Source organism: Tenrec ecaudatus, chromosome 15 (assembly GCF_050624435.1).
Source record: "Tenrec ecaudatus isolate mTenEca1 chromosome 15, mTenEca1.hap1, whole genome shotgun sequence".
NCBI classification, from domain to species: domain Eukaryota; kingdom Metazoa; phylum Chordata; class Mammalia; order Afrosoricida; family Tenrecidae; genus Tenrec; species Tenrec ecaudatus.
In genome coordinates, this window is record NC_134544.1 from 101,409,055 (window position 1) to 101,433,462 (window position 24,408).

Genomic DNA, 24,408 nt, shown 5'->3' on the forward strand with positions numbered 1-24,408 from the left:
CTATCTTCAATGGTGCCTTAGGCACAGCAGGGCACTGACTGGGACCAGCCATGGAAGGACACTAATCATTGGAGGTGGGCACTTTGCAGCTGTGCTCACCCTGCCCCAATAGTTCATAGGTCAGGAGAAGTTTATGGGTCATGCTGGCTGGCAGTTGGGCTCAGGCTCAGGCTCTGAAGCTTGAGTAGAGCTGGGGCTTCTCCCTTGGTCTCACAAACATGCAGAACCCACCCAGTCTCTGTGAGGACTGGCCCCTGGGTCATTAAAGAGTGTGAGGGACTCCGTCTGGGCTTCTCCATGAAAGGAAAACCTTAGGAGGGCTGCTGCCAAGCACACAGTCTGAGGCCTTCTAGAAGAAAGCCAAGCCCGTCGGACTTCTAAGCTTTGGGGACCCAGGTGGTCTGCAGGAGCAGATTCAAAAGCCAGGACGGACAGGGCACTTGGGCAATGGCCAGCCCCACTGAATCAACACAAAGGACAATCTGCAATGCAACCCTATTTTCATACTCGATCACAACCTTTTTGTTTTTCCTTTTTTAGAGCTGAGTTTGATACATGTAAGCAATGATCTTTGTATCTTTCAAAATCTGTGCCTATTTTACATATCTGGTAAAAGCTACATGAAGTTTACTTAATCTATTTTAAAATTCTATTTCTACAAAGTACAGAAAGAGAACAAAAAAGCAAATTTATGTTGTTCAGAGTCAGGAATGGTTGGGGACCTGAATGAGTTCTATGTACAGTTAGTGATAATACATTGAGCAATACACTCAAATATATGTGCACTTTTCTGCTTGTATATATTGTTTCAAAAACGAATTTAAAAAAACACAACCAAATAAAACTAATTCCAGAGAAGAGAGCAGTGTTGGTGGGACAGAGTCAGAACAGCCCTGAAGGCTGTAGGTGGTGGACAGGAATCCTAGGCTCTTCTAGAACAAGGCAGTGTGTGTGTGGATGGGGTGTGGGGTTGGGCTGAGCAGAGCCATTACTTACCAGGAACTGAAAGCTGTTTGCGGGTGTTCACAGAAATTGGCAACTCTAACAGCTAGCATTCTTCTGATGCTGATTCGCACCTCTGAGAGAGTGAACCTTTATGTGGAGCAGCCATGGATATCAGAGAAGCAAAGAGGAGGAGCATGTCAGTGCAGCATGATTAGGGGAAGTGCCAGGAACCACTCTTCAAGGTTCCACACAGGGTGGAAGATGGGCCCTGCGACCTGGAAGGTGGCCCACCGACTGGAGGGTGTGGGAAACATCCATCAAAAGCAAGAAAAAATGATAACAGCCCAGAACCAGAACGCCCTGCATATTTGTCTATCTTCTGCAACTCGAGCAGCTCTTGAGGACAAGAACATACACTCGAAGAGCATCTGTCTTGTGTAAATGTAGGGACTTACAACCCAGCTGAACAACTTCTATAGAGATAGACTTAATCCCAGTACGTGAGAGAAAAAGCATGGTTATTCTTAGCATCAGCAACTAGAATAGTTCATATAGTAGTTGATTTATATTCAAGACAACCTAAGTTTTAGCATTTTTCCCTGATCACAGGGCACATTAAAGCACAGAGATAGTCAATAAATCATCCATTGTCACTGAACATGGCCCCAGAATGATTTACAGATCCAGGCCTGGGCCGCAGAATCAGACACCCATGACAATTTGCTGTATTGATTTTTCTAGGCTCATAATGGATGTTGACAGAAAAGGGATTATTGAGTTATACTTGACTTTTTATTCATTTCTAATGATGCAAATACTTCATCTCCATAACAGAGAAGCAAACAATTCATCATCTATAAAACTCAAGTCAGAAATGTGTAAATGTACACCTGGCAGAAGCTGACACCATGTCTTGCAAGTCTTGCCAGTCTAGGTCGAATGTCTGGACTAGCATGAGTATCTTTTAATAAAAGCTTGAGTTTGTACATGCCTCCCTATTTCCTCAATGACTTTTAGTTGTTTACTTAATTTCTACCACTAGATTGCATGCATATTTATGAAGATGGTATCCATTCAGAGGAGCTGTGACAAGCTCTTTGAGGACATGCATGAGTGGTGGGCACCACAAATTCCTCCAACTCTGCATCAGGCCCTGGCAGTACAGTCAACAAAAGGGGTTAGCGCCACAACCCTCAGGGACTGTGCAGACTGGGAACAGCACAACGTTCCACCCTGAAAGTCTTTGTGGCCTCAGAGGTAACTGGATCATGACCACGACAGACAGTGCAGGCTCACCGACCTGCAAGGTATAGCTGATTCCATGTCAATCTGTATTTCTTGACCAGTGTGTGCCTAAAGACACCCCTATAGTCAATCTCTGTATCCAAAGTAGGATCACAGTGACAAATTCTGCAAAGATAGTCCAACTGTAGCACAGAACTAGAGGCACAACTGTTTGTCTCTTTTCTGCAAACCAACCAGATCCCCATACATAGGACCATAAGCTGCACCTCTAAACAGCCTGAACCTCTCTCTGTATATGCCTTACCTCACTCCAAGTCACACTCTGCCCTTGAGACTGCTGAGACCAGCTAGGAAATGTAGGGAGAAAAATGTGTGGAGAAAAGTAGGAAACGTTTATCAGGATGCATAGGATAATACATATTTCAGGACACATTTCCCACACATACCACAACTCTCAGGAATGTGTGGGAAACGTGTTAGGAAAAAATGTGGGAAATGTCTGTCAGGAAATATGTGGGAAATGCCTGTCGAGGGATGTGTGGGACACATGTAATATTTTAGAAAGCACCTGCCATGTTTCCTGTGGGATATATCTATTGGAATTCCTGTGGGAAACATCTGTTAGGATACATACAGGAAACATCTGTCAGGAAAAAGGGGTAAATATCAGCCAGGAGACATGTGGGAAATATCGGTTCAGGAGACTTGGGAGCACATCTGTCAGGAGATATGTTAGACATGCATGTGTAATACCTTTAGGAAACATCTTTCATTTTTTATGTGGGAAAAATCCGCCAGAATTTATATGGGAAACATCAGTTAGTATGCAAGAAGGAAACCAGTCAGGACACGTGGTAAATATCAGTGAGTAGACATATGAGAAACATCCGTCGAATCATGGGGTAAAATGTTAGTCAGGAGATGTGGGAAATATCTAGCGGGAGACATGTGAGAAGATCCTGCCAGGATACATGTGGGAAACATCTTTTAGGATAAATGTGGGAAACATTTGCCAGAAGATATGTGGGAAACCCCTGTCAGGAGATATGTGGAATACACATGTCACCATACCTTTACAAAGCATCTGTCATGTTTCATGTGGAAAGTATCTCTCCAAATTCATGTTGGAATACTGTCTCAGTACAGATGCAGAAAACATATAGACATCAGTCAGGAGAACTGTGGGAAACATATGACAGGAGATATGTGGGAAACAGTTATCATTGATGTGGGAAATATATGTCAAATATGTCAAAATTTATGTGGGAAATGAGTCAGTATACATGGAGGAACTATCTCTCAGGATATATGTGGTATATATCAGTCAGGAGATATGTGGGAAACATATGTCTGGAAATATTTAGGAAATCTCTGTGAAGAAACGTGGGGAGCATCTGTCAGGATACATGTGAAAAATATGTCAGGAAATATGTGGAAAACACCTTTGAGCAGATATGTGGGAAAAAATGCCAGGATATATGAGGCACACACATGTGGCAAAACCGACAGAAATCATCTGCCACGATTCATGTGGGAAATATCTCTCGGAATTAATCTGGGAAACATCTGTCAGGAAACACGCAGTAAATATCAGTCAGGAGACATGTGCAAAACATCTCTTGGAAGATATGTGAGACTATTCTGTCAGAATACACATGGGAAACATCTGTCAGAATACATGTAGGAAACATGGAAGGAGATATGTGGGGAAATGGTGTCATAATACATGTGGAAAACATCTCACAGTATAAATGTGGGAAAGATCTGTCTGGGGATATGTGGAAAACACCTGTCAGAATATATATGGGATATACATGTGGTGATTTATTTAGAAAGCATCTGTCATGCTTCACGTGAGAAATGTATCTCAGAATTTATCTGGGAAAAACACCTGTCAGCATCTATGTATGAAACATCTGTCAGAAAATATGTGGTAAATATCACTCAGGAGACATGTGGGAAACATTTGTCTGGAGACATGGATAAACAATTGTCAGGAGATGTGTGGGATACACATGTCATGATACCTTTAGAGAATGTCTCTCATTTTTCATGTGGGAAATATGTCAGAATTCAAGTGGGAAAAATCTGTGTGTGTGTGTGTGTGTGTGTGTGTGTGTGTGTGTGTGTGTAAAGATGCTGCTGGGGCTCCCAAGCGTTAGCTAACAATGTCTCCCTGCAGCAACTTAGAGCAATCTACCTAGAGTCTAATCTGCTTCCAGGTGGACTAAACCAAGGATGGCTACATTATGTTGATTTACTAATCATGCTGAAGGAGTTACAGGTAACTGTGATTTAACTGCTTTATTTCCCAGATCTCAGGACCCAGGTGAGGCAGATAATTCAAGGTGCTGAAATTGGGGTATATCGATCTCAGATCAGGCTGTGCTGTGTGGAAAGACAGTGGATCATCCATGCTTGGATGCTTTCTGTGTCCTAAAGGTAAGAGACCCTGGAACCTGGGCAGGGGGACCTATCTTAAGACAGGTACTCTCAGCCAGTAAATATGTAAGACAGGCTCAAGGAGTGTGGGGATTAGACCAGCTATCCCGCATAAAGCTGGGTCCGAAATGAGGCGTGCGGATGAAAGGAAAAGAAAGAGATATATACAAAGTATGGGATCGGGAGAACTCCATTCTGATGGAATGGAGTCTCGTGTATATTTGAAGCTTGGTTTTTATACTCTTCTTACACAAGGGAATTGGTTACAAAACAAACATCAAAGAACTTAAACATTCCTAAACTCTTATCTATGCAAATGTTACTTAACTAGTCACAGTTTCTTAACCTTAGAATAAAAGCACTAGGTTCAAAGACAATCACACAGATATGCAAGATTCAAGAGAGCCTCAAAGAGATCATAAATAACTGAGTTATCCCTCAATGCTTTTAGCAGCAAAGTCACAAATAACAGTCATTTCACAATGCTTTTGTCTGCAGAGATGCAGGGAACTAAATAGTCACCCATTAGTAAACACCTTGATCAGCCAAATGCTTCCTACATATCCCCCTTCTATATTATTAAAAATGAGCAAAGCAGGACTGCGTCTGTACTTCCAGTCCTTCAGACTTTGCAGAGGGGGGTAACTCCATGAACTCGATTCAGCTCAAGGCTGTTCAGATGAACTTATGCTGTAATTCATGCTAGCATGATTTGAAGATATTGCAGACAAGGTAGTAAAATGCAAAAAACTTCCAAAAATTAATAATAATAATAACATATTCCTTATATTCATGCAGAAACAACCCAGGGTTAATTATCTTATTGTTAAGCAAGCACATTTGATACACATAGCAACTCTGTCTTCTGCCAAGTTAGACATCCTTGAGAAAATTAAAACACCTCTTTTTCCAGACCTTGCATACTTTCTTGTTCTTGACAGCCTGTTCAAAACTTTAAATTACAGAAGAAATCAGCAAATACTGACACAAGTCATGAGAATTTTCATCCGTTTTAAGGCTGAGTCTTAATGACCTTCAACATCTTTCTCCCCTCCCCTCTTTTTTATATACTTTTGGCAGGGAATAGTACTATAGATCGTGATGATTAACATTTCCTTACAGTCTGAAGGAAGTGTCCATAAGCTTCACATTTCCAAAGTAGTCTCTATTTTCCATTCGTCAGTATTTTTTTGAGTATTGTCCTGTTTGCTGGACCAATCGATGATATATCTCTCTTTTGTGATGTTATATGGTATGGGCTTGTCCATGAGGACACGATCTCCACAATATGGTTTTATTATTCTTTTGAGTCTCTAGTCCACAAGAAGAAAAAGACTGCGGAGTGGATGAGATTACATTTCCTTCACCTTGTACAGGGAGGGAGGGAGTCATTAATCCACACTATGATTTCCAGACCTCCCAGATAGCAGGATGTAAGAGTGGTGGATCAGGAACTTAAGCGGAATACTGCCCACTGTGTGAAGTCCTCAAAGCACTTGGAGGCAAATTACCATCTGCATGGTTTCCAAACTGCACCAACTTCTCTGGCAGTCACCTTGCTCCATCAGCATCCTGTGGGAAAAACACAAACATGCCCTCACCCCCAAATCAGGAGGGAGCTGGCTTTTGCTATTTTCCATTAAGTAGATCTTTCCATTTTACATATGCTTTGTCTTTATGTTTAGGAATCTTTTTCCAAAGGCAGTCAGCAGCAGACTGACTGTGTATATCCAAATTTAAATTTTTTAAAATAAAGTATGATTAATTAAATTGCAAGGAGTGGAAGGGCATATCTACCCCTTTTTCATTTTTTTTTAAATGTCGCTTAATAGTCCCATTAGCAGGTTCCTTGAGGATTAGAAGAGATTCCAGTTATGTGTTTAATTCAAAAAGTGACACAAAATTGAGTAAATGCTTTACTAATATAAGCAGATCCATTATCTGTCTTTAAGCATTTAGGTACACAAATTATAGCAAAACAACGTAACATGTGTTGAATAACTAAAGACGTTTTTTCACCAGTCATAGGAGTGGCCACAATAAATCCAGAATAAGTGTCCACCATAACGTGCAAATAACCCGATTTACCAAATGAAGGAATGTGAGTAACATCCATCTGCCAAAGATGTAATTGAAAAACTGCTTTGACTGCATGTAGCTCAACTAAGTGCAGATTGAGCTGGAAAAATTTTTAAACATAGTATATTCTTTATAAGAAATAGCTGCAGTTCCAATGGAGGAACCATCAGTAAATATTGTAAGGATATGAAGTAAGGGTTTATTTTTATAAATACTGGGGAAAATAAATAAATGTTTTTTAACAAATTGTAATAATTTATCTGGAGGATAAATATTGTACACCAATCTACAAAACTCAGCAAATGCTAATTCCCATGAAATCACAACTTTCCCATAACCAAGAAGTTTTGGGTCTGTCATAAGGTATGACTATAGAATTAGGATCTTTTTCAAAATATTTAACAGACTCAGATCTATCTTTCATCACGAATTCGGCTATTATTTAAAAATAAGGATTTAGAATTCTTTTTCTTGAAGAAGCTAAATATACCTACAATAATGGTCCTTCCTGCCATAACACACCAGATGTAAAAGTACCAAGGTTTACCATAATTAATGTACATAATTTGTTGTTCTAGAATACGTAAATTTACTAAATTTAAGGTTTGTTCTGCTAATGGGTAAATCTTCCGAGTCGAATTTGGATTAGGATCTCCTTTTAAAACATCAAATAAAGGCTTAAGCTCTCCAGTACTTATTTTTAAATATGGTCTAAGGTAATTAAAATCTCATAATAATTTTTGAAAATCATTTAAAGTTTGTAAGTGATCTTTTCTTATTTCTATCTTCTGAGGTATCACAAAACCTTTCTGTAAAATATGTCCTAAATACTTGTAAGTTTCAATAACTTGTACTTTTTCTTCTGCTATAACTAAAGCCTTTTTAATGCTTCTTGTAATAAGTCAAAAATAAAGAGAACTACCTTTTGGTCCCTATGAGCCATCAAATATAGTGAAGCCATCCATATAGTGAATTTTATACACCGATGTTTCAGAAGTTCTTACTGACTTTATAGCTACAGTTACAAACTTTTGACATAAGGTGACGCTATTAGACATTCCCTGACATAAGACGCTCCACTGATAATGCTCCATACGTTCTTTAAAATTAACACTAGGAACACTAAAAGCAAATCTTTTATACTCTTTGGAATCCAAGGGAATGGTATAAAAACAATCTTTTAAATCTAAAATGATCTGATATGTATTGGCTGGAATAGCAGAGGGGGAAGGGAGCCCAGGCTGCAGGGCTTCCATAAATTCCATAATATCATTAATCCTACTTTACTGATTTTCCTTGCAAAGCAACTGCTATAGCAAGCCCTGAGTAAAGAAAGGTTTAATGTCCCGGCATAATCTGATATAATCAGACAACTTGCTCTTTATTCTAAAAGGTCTTAGCACTACTTTGCATTTTAAAAGCCAATTGTTTAATTTTTAATACAATTCCTGATTTTAATTACACAAAGGGATAAAAAATTAGCACATACTTGAAGGTTACACATCCTACAAATGATGGCAATATTTTCCTTGAGAGAGTAGTTTCATTGGTATAATTATTTGTTAAATACTCAAAAAAGACAACTTTAAGCAGTAATAAACACAAGCAAAAGTGATTCTACCCTTAAACTAAACACTTAGAAAACCCGTTTTGCACATACAACTGAAAGAGTATGTAATACTTACACACACACACACACACACACACACACTTTGTTCACACAAACAGCTTATATTTGCTGTATTTTGAAAACTCTCAAGAAATTGATTTTCACAAGTCATCTCTTCCGGACAAACACGCTTGAGCCAGCTGTTATTAGTCTCCTGCCCAAAACACATTCTCTCCTATCGTGGCTTTTACTAACTTCATAGTAAAATGAGCCACAGAAACATATTGAGAACAAGCAGTTTTTAAATCTTATAGTTTCGAATGAAATGGGGGGGAACATTCGCCCGTCCTTGAGCATTCTGTCCTCTAACTGGATAACATCCTGGAATTCCAAAATTTACTCCCTGTTATCTTGCTAATGACTCATACTCTTGCTCCCAGTCTACGGCCTTTGTTTCATCCCAGCAGGACTCCAGAGTCTCCTGCAAGGGGTCTCAGGTTGAAGCTTCTCAGAAAAGGCAAAAATTCCTACGTCTTCATCATAATAACAATGTACTAACTAGTCTTCCAACTGCTCCGACTAGTCCTCTGACTGCTCGGCATGCCAGGATCAAGGGGTTCCTCATCCTGGCTTTCAAAAGCCTCAGATTCACTTTCCAGTGGCTTCAGTGGTGGAGGGGGAGGAGCTGGAGGCTCAGCAGCAACTTTTCTTTCAATTTTGTTTGAGCATGCAAACAAATTATTCTCCCCCACGAAGTCCCTCATGCCTAGCTAAATTCCACAGACTAAACGTGCCTCTGGGAACCTTACTAGGTCCATTAGCAGTATCTTTCAACAGTTGCCCTATTTTTTGCCAAGTTACAATATTTACAGTCCCTTCCTCAGCAAACCAAGGACATATCTTAACCACAAAATCTGAAAACTTCTCTGATCTTTGGTAGTTTATTTTTGTTCCTCTGGCTTTTAACATATTTTGAAGCATATTTACATACATTTACTAGAAACCTGTCCCATCATTTATTACGCCCGACTTTTCACCACTTACCCTTAATTTTCTCTGTAAAGTTTCACGACCTTGCTTCTCAGTGGTGTCCATCACGGGATCCTCGGTTTTCAAAGCCCCACGTTGGGCGCCATTAATTCGGAGATTAGACCAGCTATTCTGCATCAAACTGAGTCCGAAATGAGGCGTGCGGATGAAAGGAAAAGAAAGAGATATATACAAAGTATGGGATCGGGAGAACTCCACTCTGATGGAATGGAGTCTCATGTATATTTGAAGCTTGGTTTTTATACTCTTCTTAAACAAGGGAATTGGTTACAAAACAAACATCAAAGAACTTAAACATTCCTAAACTCTTATCTATGCAAATGTTACTTAACTAGTCACAGTTTCTTAACCTTAGAATAAAAGCACTAGGTTCAAAGACAATCACACTGATATGCAAGATCCAAGAGAGTCTCAAAGAGATCGTAAATAACTGAGTTATCCCTCAATGCTTTTAGCAGCAAAGTCACAAATAACAAGTCATTTTGCAATGCTTTTGTCTGCAGAGACACAGAGACGCAGGGGACTAAATTAGTAAACACCTTGATCAGCCGGATGCTTCCTACAAAGGAGGAACATTGCATTTTGCCTCTGGAAATCCCTGGGGTTGAACTCAAAGGTATTAATTTCCAGGCCAGCATCAGAGAGAGTGTGGCCTGCTGTTGTTATCAGGAGTAACTCTTCGAGGACTTAGGTCTTCAGAAGTGGAGAGCCCCAGTGTGCTGTGAGTGGGAGTTCCTGTCACTGGACACACAGGGTGTCCCTGGAATTGACCCCTTTCCAGCTTGGGGATGAAGATAGAGCTCCTACTTGTAGTATGTCTTGTGAGCTTAAGATTTTAGCTCACGGGAATTTCCAAGAGACATGGACCCAAATATTTTTTTATTTAAATAATTTTATTGGGGCTCATACAACTCTTATCACAATCCATACATAAATCAATTGTGCAAAGCTCTCTTATACATTCGTTGCCCTCATCATTCTCAAAATTTGCCTTCCGCTTGGGTTCCTGGAATCAGCTCATTTTCCTTTTTTCCCTCCCCCTCCCTCATAAACTGTTAATAATTTATGTTATTATTTTTTATCTTATCTTAAAGTGCCTGGTGTCTCCCTTCACCCACTTTCCTGTTGTCCATCCCCCAGAGAGGAGGTTATAAGTAGATCTCTGAGATCGGTTACCCCTTTCTAGCCCACCTTCCCTCCTGGTATCACCACTCTCACCCTTGGTCTTGAGGGGTTTATCTGTCCTAGATCCCCTGTGTTTCCAGTTCCCATCTGTACTTCCTTATTGCTACACTGAACCCTGAGTGAATCATCTCCTCCCTACTACCCCTCTGTAAGGGATGCCCAGTTGTCTACAGATGGGCATTGGGTCCCCATTACACGCTCCCCTCATTCATGATTTTAATTTTTCCCCTGCCTTTATGACTTGAAACCTGATCCCCTAGGCCCTTCATGATCACACATGTTGGTGTGCTGCTTCCATGTGGGCTTTGTTGCTTCTGGGCTAGATGGCCAATTGTTTACTTTCAAGCCTTTAAGTCCCCAGATGCTATATCTCTCAATAGCCAGGCACCATCAGCCTTCTTCACCACACTTACTTATGTATACACTCGTCTTCAGCATTTATGTGGGGAAGGAGATCACACAATGGTCGTTTTTGTTCCTTGGTGTCTGCTGCCTGATCCCTTCAACACCTCGTGTTCACATAGGCTGTGTGCTTCTTCTCTGTGGGTTTTGTTGCTTCTGAGCTAGATGGCCGCTTGTTTGTCTTCAAGCCTTTAAGACCCCAGACACTATATCTTTTAATAGCCAGGCACCATCAACTTTCTTCACCACATTTGCTTATGCATGTGTCTGTCTTCAGCAATCATGTTGGGAAGGTAGGTATCATGAAATGACCATTTAGCTGAGCAAGGTGCTCTTGTATTGAGGGAATCTAGGCAAGGAGGCCCAATGTCCACCTGCTACCCTACTACTGAACCTATAAATATATGCAAATAGGTCTATTTCCCCCATATTCATAAATATATTTACATATGTACATGTCTGTATTTACGCTTATATGTATGCCCTTTGCCTCCTTTCCTCTATTTCCTTCTATTTCCTTATGTTTTGCTCCTGCCCCACTACCATGTGCAGCCTTCATTCTGGCTTCAGTAATTCCTCTGTTACCTTGCCCCTGGTCACTCCCTACCAGTCCTCCCATCCACTCCCTCCACTGGTTTTGAACCAGTCGTTCCCTTGTCCCTGGGTTGGCCAACACCTCCTCCCTTTCCCTACCTCCCACACTCTCATGTCCCTCCAGGACAGTTGGTTCCATTATTTTCTTCTTACATTGTTTGTCCATACTATTTTATCTAGGTGGACCTGCAGATATAGTAATATATGCATAAAAATGTGAATGGCTTTGACAGCACCAAAGTGGTACATAAAAACATGGCATCTACGGCAAAAACATCAACAATCTACCAAACAAAAAAACCACTGACATACAAAATTTAAGAGAAAAAAAGAAAAAAACAAAACAAAAAGACAGCAAAAAAAGAAGCCTGTTATTAGTTCAAGGTCTGTTTGTTGACCTTTAGGAGTGTTTTCCAAACAAGTCTGATGGGGTGCCATGTCCTGGCCCCAAAGTCCATCCTTTATACTCCATTGGGACCTCCTTGCTCTGCTTACTCCATCTCTCCATTGCATGCCCCGTGTTTTGCCTCAGTGTGGTGAGGTCAGCTCAGTCGCACATCCCCCACTGTGTCTCAGGTGCTGTGCCGTGTAGGATACTCAGCATATTAAGGTGTAAGGGATAATGGTTTGGGAGCTGGAGATTAGCAGTTAATGGTTAGAGAGTTTAAAGCCAAAAGTTATTGTGTTTTGAAATGTAGCCTACAACTTTAAATATATTTATTAACTGTAGTATTTATGGTATATTTGGAATCTTGTTATGTAAAATATCATTAATTTATGATTATTAGAGGAATTAGTATTTCTTCTCTTTGGAAGCCTCTTTTCTTTTAAAAAGTATTCCTTTTATGATTGGTCTATCTAGAAAATACTATAGAATTTTTAATATGATATTTAAAATGGAAATGTATGTTTGTCCTGTTTCTTAAGTGGGGTAGGGTATTTCCTCTAGGAGTGAATGATATTTGCTGGTGAGTTTTTTAATGAATATATTAGCACATTGAACTATACTTGCTTCATGTTACAGTTGTATTTTTTTCCATGAAAAGCCTTTGAATTTTTTAAAATAAATTATTTTACTGAGGGCTCTTATTATAATCCATATATCAATTGTGTCTAGCACATTTATACATATGTTGCCATCAGCATTTTCAAAATATTTTCTTTCTACTTGAGCCCTTGATATAAGTTCTTCTTTTCCCCCTTCCTCCACCACCTTCCCACGCTCGTGACCCATTGATCAATTTTAAATTATTATTGTTTTCATATTTTACACAATCTGTTATTTTCTTTCACCCACTTTCTGTTTTTCATCCCATGGGGGGTGTTATACGATGAACTTTGAAATTGGTTCCCCTTTCTCACCCTTCTGGCCCCACCTTCCCCCTACCTTCATAGTATCAGTACTTCCATTAGTGTTCTGAGGGGTTTATCTCTCCTGGATTCCATGTGCTATGTTGAGAGCTCTTATCTGTACCAGTGTACATGCTCTGGTTGAGCCACATTTGTAATGTAAAACGGGGGTCATGATAGTGGGGTGAGCAAGCTTTAAAGAACTAAAGGAATGTTCTGTGTTCTATCAGTGTTATACTGCACCCTGGCTGGCTCATCCTTTCCTTGTGACCCTTCTGTGAGGGGATGTCCAATTGTCTACAGATGGGCTTTGGGTCTCCAATTGGACACCTTTTGTTCCCATCGATATGATTGTTTGTTTGGGGTCTTCTGATGCCTGATACCTGATCCCATGAACTCCTCGTGATCACACAGGCTGGTGTGCTACTTCCATGTGGGCTTTGTTGCTTCTCAGATAAATGGCCTCTTGTCTAACTTCAAGCCTTTAAGATTCCAGACGCTATATCTTTTGATAGCCATGCACCACCAGCTTTCTTCACCACATTTGCTTATACATCCTTTTTGATTTAAGTAATCCTACTGGGAAGATGGGAATCATAGAATGCCAGGTTATTAACTTGCATTGAGGGAGGACTTGAGTAGAAGCCAATGCCTTTGACTTTTTAAATGTTCCTATTTTGTTTTCTGTGCCTACTTAGACAGAGTTGACCCTCTTTTCTGTCAGTGGGTTTATTAGAGTGCTTATTTTCCATGTAAAATATGCTCTGGGACAAATTTCAATTCATCATGGTATATAATCATTTTAATATGTTGTCTGAATCTGTTCCAAATATTTTAAAGAATTTTTAGTGTATATCCATTATCAGTATTGGGTTACAGTTTTCTTGCAGTATCATTATCTGACATTGGTGTCAGAATATTTATTGGTCTGATAGAAAGTATTGGTAACCAAGGGCTCAAGGAGAAAGAAAATGTTTTGAGAATGATGATGGCAACAACTGTACTAATGTGCTTGACACAATGGATGTATATATAGATTGTGATAAGAGTTGTATGAACCCCACATAAAATGATTTTAAAAAAAGAAAGTATTGAAGTAGTGGTAAGTGTTGTCTCACAACCATTGTTATATTTACAGTCAATTACTTGAACGTAAACTACCAAATAGTAAAGCGGTGTTTATTCATACCATCACAGTACTCTGTATTAATCTTTAATCTATGGTCTGATTATGCTAGAAGTTTCTCATGGAATTTTATTTCAACTCAATTGATTATATCCCTTGCAAGCAACCTAAAACTCATTCAACTACCATTGATCCCAGGCACTGGCTGAACCCTCTGATCTTTCAGCTGACTCCTCATTTTGGAGGACTACATGATTTACACTCCCCTTGACAGACAAATAGTCACTAACCCCAGTTTGGGAAAAACAGGTGGGATCTATATTTTAAAAATGTGAAAAGAAGTCCCATTTTTAGCACTGTCATGTAAAGAATTGTCTTTTGATGCGAAGTTCATGGATTGTTCTCCTGCTGGGACCACACTTTACAAAAACACTGTGTTTTTGAAACATGATTAGATAGCAAGATAGAGTATCTTAGCAATGTCATCTTAATAAGGCTTGGTTTATTTTTTTTTAATTTTTACTACTTTATCAAAACATGTCCCTTAGGTGTGTAGGATTCATTTTTAAAATTCTTTCCTAGAAACAACATACAAAGGAGAGGCACGTTGTCTTCCAGTCACTTCTGGAAGAGGCTTCTGGGGCTGAGAAGGAGCTTCCTTCTCATGGTGTCTCACTGGTTGTTTTTGGCCTTGGCGTGTATTAAGATGTGATATTTCAGGTTAGTCGACTCAGCAAACTTCTTGTTCACCTAGGACCTGTCTCCCGTGTGGATCTGCACGTCTGTGCACAAACTGAAGTCCAGGGAAAAACGCTTCGCACAGCCTTCCAACGTGCACTAAAAAGGTTTGTCTCTAGTACGAAGCAATTGGTGTTGTCTGGCTTTGAGCTCTTGACAAAAGCCTTGCCACACTCGGCACAGACGTGGACGTGGGGCCCTGGGTGTGCAGGTGCTTCCTCCTGGCTGAGTTGCCCCTGAGCACCTTCAGGCAGCCTTTGTGAGGGCAAGCTATTGTTTTCTGAGCATCAGCTTCTTGAATTTTTCTTGGCTTCATTCTGGCAAATTCTGCCAGCGGTTTGGGGTCCAAGAGGTAGATGCCAGGGATCCCTCCAGGCGGGAGCATCTTTCCCATCATGTACTCCGAGTTGTCAGGAGGGGAGTTCTCCCCAATGATCTGCTCCCCAACCAGTCTCATGGTCAAGACCTTTTTTCATCTGACTACCATAGGGTGACGGAGAACGAGTCGTCCAGCATCTTGAATGATCCGCACCTGCTTCTGCTCCCACTTCTTGTTGCCCGCATCGCCCCCGCCGCCCGACGAGAGCTGTCGCTGCTGCCGCCTCCACGGTGACCAGGTCTGCTCGATGTAGTCCTCATCGTCCTCGTTGCCAACGCTGGCCAGCGCTGGAACTGGGATTGGAATCTGGCCCTCGAAGCCTTCCTCTGCGCCCACCACCAACTCACACGTCTGCACCAGGATCGCCTCCTGGTGGTGGTGCACCTGGCTCAGGTCGTCAGTGACCTGTGACCTTAGCGACCTGCGGCCATAGTGCGATCATGGGCTGTCAAGCGCCAGGTCTCGCCAGCAAGAAAAGACGCGCCACAACAGGATTCTTCCATAGGCGTTTAATTTTTCATAATGCGGTAAAAGACCCCGAAACCCCAAACTACTGCTGCTTATATATGTTCTATGGGGACATGCTGTGCCTTGATTGGTGCATTCGCCAAAACCTCATGCATTGATTGGTGAGTTCGCCAGAACCTTCGTTTGCATACTCCAAGGTGGAGTTATGACTACGTCATCTCAGCAGCGCGCATGCGCTAAGTGGTTGTTTACCACTTAGTTGGGCCACCTCCCTGACTGCCCGGCGCCATCTTGTAATGGCAGCGAGAGCTGCTGCTTCCCACATCGCGAGAGCTGTGGCTTCCCACATCTCGCGAGAGCTGCGGCTTCCCACATCTCCTCCTTTCTTTTTTATTTTAAGCCTAATCCATCGATCAATCCCGGAGCCTCCAGCAGCTCCAGAAGATCAAGATGGATATAAAGTCCATCGATCCATCCTGGAGCCTCCAGCAGCCCCAGGAGATCAAGATGGATATAAAAACCCAAATCTGGTCACCCTGATGTGTGCAATGAGCAAAGCTCCACATGGTGCAAGGGCTGACCAAGATCCAATTTCTGTCACTCTTCCCAGTGCAATGGGACAATTCCCTTGGGGTGCAAGAGTTGACAACTTATGGGGGTTAGTTTTCTCTTAACAAAAAAAGCCAAAGATCATGGGAACCACCGCGCTCAATCGCTAAAAGCGCCTGCGTGATGATGACTTTGTCACGTTTTTGCTGAGCTTTAAGTTTGCAGAGCAACCATAGCAACAACACTCCTCCACAGCACATTATTGCAGCAAATGTAAACACCCCCACCCACTCTTTAAAGTAGGAAAAGGCAGTAGAAAGCCAAGAAGTAAAATCTCCAACAGTTATGGGTTTCATTCTTGTGCCATTAAGAGTCGTAATCTGCATCCGGAGTTGTTCTTGAAGTTCTTCCAGTTCAGCTGTCCATTGTCCTGTAAGGTACTGGGATATATTCTTGCTGCTAAAAGAAGGCTCATTCAAGAATTTTAAAGGTGTTATGCACAAATTAGGTGTTGAAGAAACACAACCTAATTGCACCATACTCATAAGAGTATCCACTTGTTGTTGTAATAGATCAACTCTCTGGTTCACTAACAGTAAACCAGACATTAATCGAGCATCCATCTCATGGACTGTAGATAAAGCTTCTGATGTAGATTGCGTAATATTGTTAATGACATTTGCTGTCATTACTTGATTAGACTTGGCCAATCCTGCTGTAACCGCTGCTGCAGCTGAGATAGTAATAGCTGTAATAATCGCTGCAGTAATGCCAAAATCTCTTTTATATCTATAGAGTGTAGCAATAGGAAAAGTATTAGGATCTGCTTCAACCGGTACGGGTATCATAGTAGGAATCTTTACTATCAAAGCAAATGGCTCAGAGCCATTCCAACATTCAGCAAGCCAACACTGACTGCTAAAGCTATTACATGAAGCTTCCCAAAATGTATCATTTGCATGACTAATGTTGAATGTTAACAGAAAGAAAAATGGAGGCTGGACACAAACAGGTGATGGCTGAAATTGCACTCTTGATATATTAACCATAGTATTTACTTTCAGCCGATTTGTAGTGGTATTGTATACGCCGGTGACATTATATAAGGTGTCATTAATCCCATACATTCTTGCAAAGGGAGTCACTATAGTAGATGCTCCTCGTTGATTATACACCATCCATTCATACCATGGCCAGGTATTATCAGGACCAGTGGTATTAGTATTACTATTCCATTTTGCTTTACTTAAAGCTGGAGTCATATCAAAACCTGGTATAATAGGTTTGTTCCGATAATTTGGAGACTGACATTGAGTAAAAGAAGGCGGAAAACTTTTTTCAGGTGAGCAACTAGGTAATATGGCACGTCTGGTTACATTAGGTGGCGCTACTGATCCATTAATGGGCCCAGAGGGCCTGGGTCCTTCACGAATCACCTGAGTGTTGTAATATTTATCGCTTTTCTTTTCTCAGAGGTACCATTACCACCTGTGACACCTTGTGCAACTTTCATAAGGGTGGATATAACATTATTAACTGCACAGTCTCCAGAAGGATCCACCCAATTGACTGAAGATCCATTTCTTATATATATACAAGGTGCACTAGTATTAATGGTGGTAAAACACAAACTATATGCCAATGTAAAATTACTTGCATTATATACTTTAGGAGGCTCCCCTCTAGGTGTAATACATGGTATTCCCAAATCACATTGCGTTGATAAGAATAAGGGTAATACTGACGCATTCGAGTGTATGGGAATAGGTACAGGCCAAGTTTTAGCTATGGCCCATAAAAAAACTCCTTTAACTATTGGGGTCCATATTACCATCAGTATCAGCAACATTATTAGGTTGATCATCGTCTTCTTCATTCTTCCTGCTCCCACGATCTTCATCCTCCTTAATTAGTCTCACCAGTCTCTCTGGCACCCAGATGGGGTTTTCTTCTTTCTGTGGAAAAACACAAATTGCTCCCCTGGACCTGATTAATATGGGGTCCGGGCCATACCATTTGTTGTCTAGGACATTTTTCCATCGGGCCATTTCCTTTGGTGGCTTTGGCCATTGTCCATGTCTGTCTGCAGCTGATTGGCCTTTCTCATCCAGATTTTAAAAATTTAGAGTAAAAAGAGTTAAAGATAAGGCCATTCTAGGGGTAGTGACCGTCACGGCCTCTATTCCCCCTTTTTGTTTTAATAAATATTGTTTTAAAGTACGATGACACCGTTCCACAATTCCTTGCTGTTGGGGATTATACGGCAAGCCCGTGAGGTGTTTTACTTGCATTTGCAAGCAAAACTGTTGGAACTTGGTAGAAGTGTATGCAGGCCCATTATCCGTTTTTAATATGGTGGGCTTGCCCCATGCACTCCAGGCTTCTAAGCAGTGTTGAATTACCTGGCTGGATTTTTCCCTGTTAGGGGTGTTGCATGTACAATGCCAGAACTGGTGTCCACTGACACATGCACGTACTGCAACTTTCCAAAAGCAGATACGTGAGTAACATCCAGATGTCGAGAGGACGGACGCCTCGAGGGTTTACCCCAACCGAGGGTTTAGAAATAAATTCTGCACACTTGGCGCACTGCAACACAATAGTGCGAGCCTCTGCGTGAGTAATTGGAAACTTAATGCGTAGGGTGGCAGCAGGCACATGATATAGCTCATGAAAGTCTTTAGCAAGTTCAAAGTGGGGTTTAGTTAACACAGGAAAAGCTCTTGTAGCTTGATCAGCCAAATTATTACCTTTTACCATGGGCCCTGGAAGCAAGCTATGATTACGTATATGCTGAATATAAAATGGGTGTTTTCGTTGCAAAATACATTCTCTAATTTGAGAAAAGATGTCTGCTACCTTACTGGATTGCTTAATGTAGCCAGCAATTTCCAGCTTAGATACTGCGTTGACTACATAATGGGAGTCAGATATGATGTTAATTGGTTCCGTGAATTTCTTAAAAACTTCTAAAACCACCAAACATTCTACTAATTGAGGTGCATTAGCTAAAAATTGCAATGTAGTCACTTGATCATTTATTACATAACATCCTTTACCTGTTTTAGAGCCATCTGTATAAATGTCTAAAGCTTCCTTAATGGGGTTGTTAACAGTGACACGGGGAAAAATTACTGGATGAGCAGTCACAAATTGCAACAAGGAATGTTTAGGATAATGGTTGTCTATTAGTCCATTAAAACGGCATTTAAAGATTGCCCACTCATCTACACAATGTAGATACTTGCTCATTAGTATATGGGACAATGACGCTGCTAGGATCTTTTCCAAAATGCATGATAGCTGTCTTAACACCCTTTAGGGCCATTATGGCTACCATAGAAGGGTAGTGTTCAATAGTTTTTGAAGGTGAAGGGTGGGCATGGATCCACAACAAAGGTCCAGTCTGCCACAAGACTGCAGTAGGCGCACAGGCAGTTTTTAAAATGCACAATTGAAAAGGAGATTTTATGTCTATTCTATCTAACTGCGCTTCAGAAATGACCTTTTCAACTTGTTCTAATACTTTTTGAGCTTGAGGAGTGATTTCTCGAGGAGAAGTAATATGGCTTTCTCCTTCCAAGATATTGAACAATGGCTTAAGGTCAACAGTGGATATCTTTAAATATGGGCGGAGCCAATTGATATCTCCTAGCAACTTTTGAAAATCATTTAATGTCTTTAGCTGATCCTTCCGTATAGTCAATTTTTGAGGCGTTATATGGCCTGGGCTTATTGTGGCTCCTAAAAACTGTCCAATTGAAGATTGTTGAACCTTATCTGGTGCTATTGCTAACTGATGAAATTCTAATTCCTTAACTACCTCACTGTATCCCTGCTGCACATCTAGCTCTTCTCCAGTTATTAATATGTCATCCATGTAATGGTAAATTTTTAACTGACCAAATTTTTCTCTGACAGGTGCTAAAGCGTGGTCCACAAATAACTGACACATAGTAGGACTATTAGCCATTCTTTGTGGCAAAACTCGCCACTGATAACGTTTATCAGGTTCTTCATGATTAATGGAGGGTAGAGTAAAAGCAAATCTTTCCTTATCTTTCTCATGCAAAGGAATGGAGAAAAAACAATCCTTAATGTCTATTATACTGACAGTCCATCCTTTAGGTATTGCAGATAACAAGGGAAGGCCTTTCTGTACAGGACCCATGAGTGACATTTGGGCATTGATAGCTCTTAAATCATGCAACAATCTCCACTTCCCTGATTTTTTCTTAATGACAAATATGGGTGTGTTTCAAGGTGACACAGATGGTTCTAAATGTCCTAGTTCTAGCTGTTCTTTAACTAACTTTTGTGCCGCAATTAATTTTTCTACTGGAAGCGGCCACTGTGGTACCCAAACTGGTTCTGCTGAGAGCCATGGAATGGGTAGCGGCTCCGCAGTGGCCCCTAGGAAAAACCCAGACCTGTACGATCTTTCTTCACTGCTACTTCTATTGGTTCAGGACAACCCTGCAGGTGTTTCCCTACTCCCTTTCCCGGTACACATCCCATTTTTTGCATAAGTTCTTGACTTATAGGTGAGTAATCATTAGTTAGTACTAATCCTAGGTCTGTCAATATATCTCTTCCCCACAAATTTATGGGTAAGGGGAGGACATATGGTTGGAATTGGCCTGATTGTCCCTCCTCAGCCTTCCAGTGCAACCGCCTGGTGCTTATCATAGGCATGGATGCATACCCGAGTCCTTGTAGAGACTGTGAAGATTGTGTTACTGGCCAGCAGGAAGGCCACCATTTGGTGGATATAATGATTTTATCTGCCCCTGTGTCTAGTAAACCTTCAAAGTTTTTTCCTTCAATATTCAGTGTCAAAGTTGGGCGTTGATCCAACTGCACCGAAAAGAAAGCTCCAGCTTCTCCTGATGATCCAAAACTCCTTTTTTCCCTACTAATTTTGGTACTTGGAAACAGTGCATGCTCACTAGGCAATACCAAGAGCTGCGCTATATGGTCTCCAGGTGAGATGGCATATATGCCCCGTGGAGAGGAGCACATCGCCTTTACTTGTCCTGTAAAATCCTGATCAATGACTCCTGGGTGTACAATTAAGCCTTTTAAGGTGGTAGATGACCTGCCAAGCAGCAAGCCCACGGTGCCTTCTGGAAGGGGACCATAAAAATCCGTAGGAATGGGCTGGCATCCCTGCTGTGGCGTTAGTACTGCTCTGGTGGTGGCACTGAGGTCCACCCCTGCGGATCCCGCAGTGGCCCTTTTGGGAGTGGCCTCCCCAGTGGGAAGAGGCCGTCCTCCTGGATTGCCCCATACATTTGCGGGCCCTGGGGACGAGGGCCCCGCTTCCCGTTTTTTGGCTCCTGGTAATATTGCTCTAGGGGGCATCCCCTGCTATCTTTTACATATCTGCACTCATTGGCCAAATGTCTACCTTTTCCACACTGAGGACAAACACCCGGGGTCCTTTTGAGCCCTGTCCCAGTTTGGCTCACGATGCCAGTAGGGCAATGTTTTTTAATATGTCCTTCCTTACCACACTGAAAGCATCTTAATGGGCCTCTTTTTTTGGGCCGCCATTACTGCAGCAGCCAGTCCTGCATTAGTCAAAGGACCACCAACTTCCCTGCAAGCCTTCATCCATGCCTGCAATCCTTTGGACTTCCATGGCGTAATAACTGCTCTACATTCTTTAGTACACTGCTCAAAGACTAATTGCTCAATGAGAGGCATAGCTGTATCTTGATCTCCAAAAATTTTTCCTGCTGCCTCCAACATTCGTGCCACAAAATCTGAAAAAGGTTCGGTAGGTCCTTGTATAATTTTTGTTAAGTTGCCCCTAACTTCTCCTTTATTAGGTAAAGTTTTCCATGCCTTGCTTGCAGCAGAATTTATTTGCTGATATACTTGCAATGGATATACTGTCTGATTATTAACCCATCTTCCTTGGCCTGTAAGCATTTCAAAATCCCATGCTGGCTGCCCTGCTACAGCATTTTCCCTAGTCTGGGCTGTTAATAAATCCTGCCATAAAGATTTCCATTCCAAGTATTGTCCTGTAGTCAATACTGCTTTTGTTACAAATGTCCAATCGGCAGGAGTCATAGCATGGCCTGCAAGCCTTTCAATTAAAGATTGAGTATAATTTGCACTTACTCCATAAGCTCTTACCACTTCAGCTAAGTCCTTTACTTGCTTGTGTTCTACGGGTGTATGATAACGAGCGTTGTTCTGATCCTCAAATACTGGATACATTTGTTGAATTGCTCTACGGCTATTGGGTGGACAAAAGGAATAGCCACACCCTTTCTGCTTTTCTTCCTTATAAGGAGGTGGTGCCGATGGGCGCACAGCTGTCTTCCACAGAGCACTATACCGCCCTCTTTCGGCTGCCTGTAATGCGTCATACCGACCCTCCTCATAGCGAGCAGCTATCTCCTCTAACTGCTCCTCCTCCTCCTCTGATATTTCCAAGAGTTCTAGTTCTCGCCATGGATTTAAAGGCTCTGAATGGCGGGCACGGTCTAGTTCTCGCCACGGATATAAAGGCTCCGAATGGCGGGTACGGTTCTTTTCTCGCCACGGATATAAAGGTTCTGAATGGCGGGTATGGCTCTTCTTCTGTTGATCAACTTCCTCCCCTAATTCTACCTGCGCAGTTTCTTCTGTTTTGGCATGCCTTTCCCGAGTCTCCTTGGACTCGCCCCGAGTCTCTTTGGACTCGCCCCGAGTCTCTTTGGACTCGCCCCGAGCCTCTTTGGACTCGTCCCGTTCTGTTTCTGACATGCTTTCCTGAACGTCCTCCAAAGCCTGCTGTCCCTGTTATAATGACTGTCTACACTCTTTATCCTCAATACATGCTTTTATTAACTTCCAGATGGGTCTAGTTCCCGATTTCAATTTCCCTTCTTTTGCCGCTTGGTCTACATCCCATCCCAGTTTATTCCAACTCGCTAGAGTTAGAGAACCTGTAGATACAAACCACGGTGCTATCTCATCCACATTTTTTACAAACTTACGCAGCGTCGCCTCTGAAATTTTTAATCCTCTCTTCCTTAATAAAGCATCAAGCGCTGTAACCATGGTCTTTATTGCTGCGTTCCCCATATTCCCTTCTTATGTATACAAGGATTTAACACACAGGTTCACACGGGTTTATTTACAACCGATTTATGTGCAAAATAAGAAGCGGCAGGCTGTCCGCCGTTGAAACCGAAAGGGGAAGTATTAGAACGCATACAACAGTTTGCGGCTTTAGCAATCATTCAGGCTCATGTCTCTCAGAACTTACCTTTATAATTCATGCCGTGTGGTTCTGAATCCTCCCTGGTAACAGGGGGTCTCCGCTCGTGCCTTAGATGATCGTAAATTTCCGGGTTTCAGCACCACTTGTCGCGCGCCAGGTCTCGCCAGCAAGAAAAGACGCGCCACAACAGGATTCTTCCATAGGCGTTTAATTTTTCATAATGCGGTAAAAGACCCCGAAACCCCAAACTACTGCTGCTTATATATGCTCTATGGGGACATGCTGTGCCTTGATTGGTGCATTCGCCAAAACCTCATGCATTGATTGGTGAGTTCGCCAGAACCTTCGTTTGCATACTCCAAGGTGGAGTTATGACTACGTCATCTCAGCAGCGCGCATGCGCTAAGTGGTTGTTTACCACTTAGTTGGGCCACCGCCCTGACTGCCCGGCGCCATCTTGTAATGGCGGCGAGAGCTGCTGCTTCCCACATCGCGAGAGCTGTGGCTTCCCACATCTCGCGAGAGCTGCGGCTTCCCACAATGGGTGGTGGTGGTGGTGGTGGTGGTGGTAGCTGGCGTGCCCATGGCCACCCCCGCCACTGTGGTCGCCCCCCGTCCTTGTCCTCCTCGCCCACCACCATGGTCTCAATGGTCTACACTGGGTTGGTCTCCACCTCGATCTCATGCAGCTCCATGATCTCGGCCAGCATCTCTGAGCCGTCCATGGCGTTGTAGAGGGTGTCGCCCAAGGCCATGGCTCTGGGCTCCGGCCTGTATGAGGAGGCATCCCACAGCGGGGAAGGAAGGCAGAGGGAAGAAGGCAGTGAGTGGGCAGGGCCCATTCCTTCTTTTTAACTAGAGCTTAAATTCTAGCGAATGTCTCCTGAGTTTTTGGGCATTTGATACCATGGAAATAACTTTTGTAAACATACCTATTTAGCATTTTGTGCATGCCTTGGGTGTTGATTAGTAATTTCTGAGGCTCTTGTTGTTGAAGGTTCTGATTGAGTCCATTCCATCTTACA

The 24,408-nt window shown here is 42.0% G+C and overlaps 1 pseudogene; it reads right to left on the minus strand.

Annotated features, from left to right (window-relative positions):
- Positions 1-14,699: 14,699 nt before the first annotated feature.
- On the minus strand, positions 14,700-24,138 carry LOC142427648 (transcriptional repressor protein YY1 pseudogene; annotated as a pseudogene).
- Between the last annotated feature and the right edge of the window lie 270 nt (positions 24,139-24,408).